Below are 6,130 nucleotides of genomic sequence, written 5' to 3'. Positions count from 1 at the left end.
CAATAAACCACTATAACACAGTGACACAATAACACTTGCACAATGCTTCAATGCACAAGTAATGTATATGAACACAGCTCAACTCACACACTAATTATCACTATGAATCCGAACAAAATGAATATATTCCAAACTGGTAAGATTAAACACAGTGCACTTTCACTTAAACACTTCCACAATATAACAACTTGCAACACCAGCAAGATTTCACAATGTATTCTCACTAATACACGTCCACAATATAACAACTTGCAACACAAGCAAGTATACACCTTGTACTTTCACTGTACAATAACTTATTATTATAAGCTAACTTTATAACACAATCACTATTCGAAATATTCACATATAAATCCAAACACTATAATTTATATCCTTTGAATCGCTAAAGCCACTCTACTTACCAGTTGGAATATTTAATCCTAGAAGTTAACTCTTCAATGGTCCACATAAAACTGACAAAGTTTCTCTGTCTTGAGCTGGCTTATATACTACCATATGGAACGGTCCATTATACGTGAAGGGGTGAAAATCAAGACTATACCAATTTTAGGGGTGTTTTAAGTAATAGATGGTGCTCCAACTATGGAGAAACTTATATACATATAGAAACACAATTAACAGGGAAAGACAACTGGTGTTTCACATAAAAATAAATAAACTATGACCAATTTTTGTTACACTCGTACAAAATAAATATATATATACACCGAAAGGTGACCAGATGCTCTAGAAGGGTAATTAGCATATTTTGAATTTTACTTAATATATTGTTTACCAGCAATTTAAAAAAAGATAATAAATACATATTTACACAATACAACAAATAATTTTTCATCAAAGGATCGGGATATTGTAACTTGATAAAGGAATTTGAATGTGGAACATTCATACATTGGTGGTAGCTAACCCCTGATACAAGAAAAGACACGTATATGTAAATAAACATGATTAAAATAAGAAGATGTGGTATAATTTCAAATGAGATGTCTGTTTATTACAAGCTATAGCTACTGGTAGAAAAAGCTCCAGTAAATCAAATTTTATCTAGGATTGGAGAGGACTTGTTATCTAAAAGACAGAGAAAACACAAAATCCTTCAACATGATTTTTTTTAATATCAATGTCATGATTCAGGGAGGGTAACGTCCTATTTGTAAGTGCACAAATGGTTATGACTTCGCGAGATTTGGTATTTCTAATTTATCTAGTTCAATATTTAAATGCATTGGGGGCTAACAACTTTATATTGATAACATATGTTTTATATAAATAAGGTATAAGACAGTTCATATTAATGACCAGTTTGTTAAAATTGAAGATTTTTTTTTCATTTTTTCCCTACACTTTATAGGGACAATAGTACCTTTCGAGGATCTGGTATTTTGGGGGAATTCAGACTATAGTTTCTTTTATCAACAGATTTACGATTTTTAAGGGATAGGTTGAAAAAATAAAGCATCAAGAAGTGAAATCATATCTGTTGAATAAAAAACAACAACAATGAAACCGTCAATAAAGAGAGCTACTATTTGATTTTTATTTGGGGGAGGGGCTAGGATGAATAATTTTGTCCTGCATTTTTTATATTGAACTCTCTATCCTGCGTTTTTATTTTTTATCTATTCAGTCCTGCTTTTTTTCATCCTGATTTTTTTACATAAATTGTCATCCTGCCTTTTTGTTTTGCCAAGATGTTCATCCGGCCCTTTTTTACTCAAATCTCCTGTCCTGCCTTTTTCCAAATTTCATACCGTATAAATGTAAGAATTTGTAGCTTGAAAAATCTAATATGAACGCGTATACCATCTATTTCAACTTTTCATTCTTTACATAAATAGCCAACCCATGGTAAATATAGGCAACAGTAGTTCAGTGGCGTAGCCAGAGATTTTCAAATAGGGATTGGGAACGGACTGCCTAAGAGTAGGCCAGCTACAGTCATGCTTCATTGATTCCCTATACAATCAACGAAATTTCCCCCACAAAAAGGTTATGCGAGCACCTTGACCCTCCCTCGAAGTCCGCCTCTGTAGTCTACCAATTTTTAATAGTCATAGTTTGATTAGAAAAACCAAGACGAGGCAACAATTTAAAACCGAAAGAAAGTCATCAAAATAATGTAACTTCGTGCCCTCCTTTACTTTATTCAGTGAAAGTTTTGGCCTGTTATTCTTAGACTGTATCATGAGAATGATATTTATATCAACTTTATATCCACGTAAATCCATTTTGAATGTTAACTAAATAACTCATAAGAAAATAATATTGAGGACATTTGCATATAAGTCTGCTAATCCCCCTTATATCATTTCTTTTTAGAATAGCGGTTTTCATTTATTCTTTGTTTGATTTTAAAATAATATTTTTTTAATCGTGACTGCTAAATAGGGTGTTCATTTTTCAATATTCCCAACTATAGCATCCGACAAACGAACGAAAGTTTTTTTTTAGTGGGAACAACATTTTATCAAACCACATTTATATTTTCAATATAGAAATAAGGAGATGTGATATGATTGTCAAAGTTAAAAAAAATAAATGGATTTAAGCAATTATAGTCGGCTATAAAAGGTCCCGACATGAAAAATAAAAATCAATACCTTTCGAATTTAAATGACGGTCTAATTCATAATAAAACAATTTACGAAAACATTATGACAGACATGAACCAACGACAACCACTGAACTACGGGCTCTTGACTTGGAACAGGCACATAAAGAAATTGGCAGGGTTAAAAAATATTTGTGCTCTCATTTCTACCCAAAACTAGCACAGCACAAGACCAAACTAAAAAAAATCTGTTGAATGATCGGATCATCATACATTTAATACTATAATTGACGATATCAGACCAGGTGCGGATCCCGCCTTTCTGCAAAAAAGGGGGGTCCAAACCACGGAACACCCTGAAACGTCCACAAAATAAAACCAGATGCTCCACAGGGTGCAGCTTTATACGACCGCAGAGGTTGAACCCTGAACGGTTGGGGCAAGTATGGACACGACATTCAAGCTGGATGTACTTAGATTTTTGATTATGGGCTCAGTTTTCTAGTTGGTCCAAATCGGGGGTCCAAAATTATTATATTAAGTATTGTGCAAAAGCAAGAAATTTTCAATTGCACAGTATTGCGCAATATCAAGAAATCTTCAATTGCACAGTATTGTGCAATAGCAAGAAATGTTCTATTGCGCAATAGCAAGAAATCGTCAATTGCACAGTATTGTGCAATAGTAAGAAATTTTCAATATCACAGTTTTGCGCAATAGCAAAAAATATTCAATTGCACAGTAATGTCCCATTTTCAAATTGGTCTACATTAAGGTCCAACGGGTCAAAAATTTAACTTTGTTTGATTTCAACAAAAATTGAATATATGGTGTTCTTCAATATGCTGAATCTAACCATGTATTTAGATTTTTTATATTTGGGCCCGGTTATCAAATTGGTCCACATTGAGGTCTAAAGGGTCTAAAATTGAACATTATTTGATTTCATCAAAAATTGAATTCTTGGGGTTCTATGATATGCTGAATCTAACCATGTATTTAGATTTTGTATATTGGACCATATAAATAGGGAAATGTCCAATTTAAAATTTTTAAGTTTAAGTTCTTAGACCACATTCATTCTGTGTCAGAAACCTATGTTGTGTCAACTATTTAATCACAATCCAAATTCAGAGCTGTATCAAGCTTAAATGTTGTGTCCATACTTGCATTGAATCCTTGGGGTTCTGTGATATGCTGAATCTAAAAATGTACTAGTACTTAGATTTTTATACGACCGCAAAATTTGAAAAAATTTTCGTCGTATATTGCTATCACGTTGGCGTCGTCCGAATACTTTTAGTGTTCGCACTCTAACTTTAGTAAAAGTGAATGGAAATCTATGAAATTTTAACACAAGGTTTATGACCACAAAAGGAAGGTTGGTATTGATTTTAGGAGTTTTGGTCCCAACATTTTAGGAATAAGGGGCCATAAAGGGCCCAAATAAGCATTTTCTTGGTTTTCGCACTATAACTTTAGTTTAAGTTAATAGAAATCTATGAAATTTTGACACAAGGTTTATGACCACAAAAGAACGGTTGGGATTGATTTTGGGAGTTTTGGTTTCAACAGTTTAGGAATTAGGGGCCAAAAAAGGGCCCAAATAAGCATTATTCTTGGTTTTCGCACAATAACTTTAGTTTAAGTAAATAGAAATCAATGAAATTTAAACACAATGTTAATGACTACAAAAGGAAGGTTGGTATTGATTTTGGGAGTTTAGGTCCCAACAGTTTAGGAATTAGGGGCCAAAAAGGGACCCAAATAAGCATTTTTCTTGGTTTTCGCACCATAACGTTAGTATAAGTAAATAGAAATCTATGAAATTTAAACACAAGGTTTATGACCATAAAAGGAAGGTTAGTATTGATTTTGGGAGTTTTGGTCCCAACAGAATAAGGGCCCAAAGGGTCCAAAATTAAACTTTGTTTGATTTCATCAAAATTGAATAATTGGGGTTCTTTGATATGCCGAATCTAACTGTCATGACTGTGTATGTAGATTCTAACTTTTGGTCCCGTTTTCAAATTGGTCTACATTAAGGTCCAAAGGGTCCAAAATTAAACTTAGTTTGATTTTGACAAAAAATGAATCAGTTAAGTTCTTTGATATGCTGAATCGAAAAATGTACTTAGATTCTTGATTATTGGCCCAGTTTTCAAGTTGGTCCAAATCGGGGTCCAAAATTAAACTTTGTTTGATTTCATCAAAAATTGAATAAATGGGGTTCTTTGTTATACCAAATCTAACTGTGTATGTAGATTCTTCATTTTTGGTCCTGTTTTCAAATTGGTCTAAACTAAAGTCCAAAGGGTCCAAAATTAAACTTAGTCTGATTTTAACAAAAATTGAAATCTTGGGGTTCTTTGATATGCTGAATCCAAAAATGTACTTAGATTTTTTATTATGGGCCCAGTTTTCAAGTTGGTCCAAATCAGGATCTAAAATTATTATATTAAGTATTGTGCAATAGCAAGTCTTTTCAATTGCACAGTATTGCGCAATGGCAAGAAATATCTAATTGCACAATATTGTGAAATAGCTAAAAAAAAATTAATTTGAGTTATCTTTCTTTGTCCAGAATAGTAAGCAAGAAATATCTAATTGCAAAATATTGTGCAATAGCAAGATTTTTTTTTAATTGGAGTTATCTTTCTTTGTCCAGAATCAACTTAAATCTTTGTTATATACAATATACAATGTATATTCACTTTTTACTACCAACTGATAAATTAAAATAATCTTTACCATTCAGTGATAACAAGCAGTTATTTTTACATCTTAATATTTTATGATGTATTTAAATGAGTAGTTATTGTTGCAAACTCCATTAGAAATTTTAATTGAGATTAGTTTTGGAATAAGGGAAAGGGGGATGTGATTAAAAAAATTGGGTTCAATTTTTCTCATTTGAAATTTCATAAATAAAAAAGAAATTTTCTTCAAACATTTTTTTGAGAGGATTAATATTCAACAGCATAGTGAATTGCTCTAAGAGAAAACAAAAATTTTAAGTTCATTAGAACACATTCATTCTGTGTCAGAAACCTATGCTGTGTCAACTATTTAATCACAATCCAAATTTAGAGCTGAATCCAGCTTGAATGTTGTGTCCATACGTGCCCCAACCGTTCAGGGTCAAACCTCTGCGGTCGTATAAAACTGCGCCCTACGGAGCATCTGGTTGGTCCTGTTTTCAAATTGGTCTACATTAAGGTCCAAAGGGTCCAAAATTAAAATTAGTTTGATTTTAACAAAAAATGAATTCTTTGGGTTCTTTGATATGCTGAATCTAAACATGTACTTAGTTTTTTTATTATGGGCCCAGTTTTCAAGTTGGTCCAAATCGGGGTCCAAAATTAAACTTTGTTTGATTTCAACAAAAATTCAATATATGGTGTTCTTCAATATGCTGAATCTAACCATGTATTTATATTTTTTATATTTAGGACCGGTTATCAAATTGGTCCACATTGAGGTCTAAAGGGTCCACAATTGAACTTTATTTGATCTCATCAAAAATTGAATTCTTGGGGTTCTTTGATATGATGAATCTAACCCTGTATTGAGATG

The sequence above is a fragment of the Mytilus edulis genome, chromosome 6, assembly GCF_963676685.1.
Source record: "Mytilus edulis chromosome 6, xbMytEdul2.2, whole genome shotgun sequence".
NCBI lineage: Eukaryota > Metazoa > Mollusca > Bivalvia > Mytilida > Mytilidae > Mytilus > Mytilus edulis.
This window is presented reverse-complemented; position numbering follows the sequence as displayed.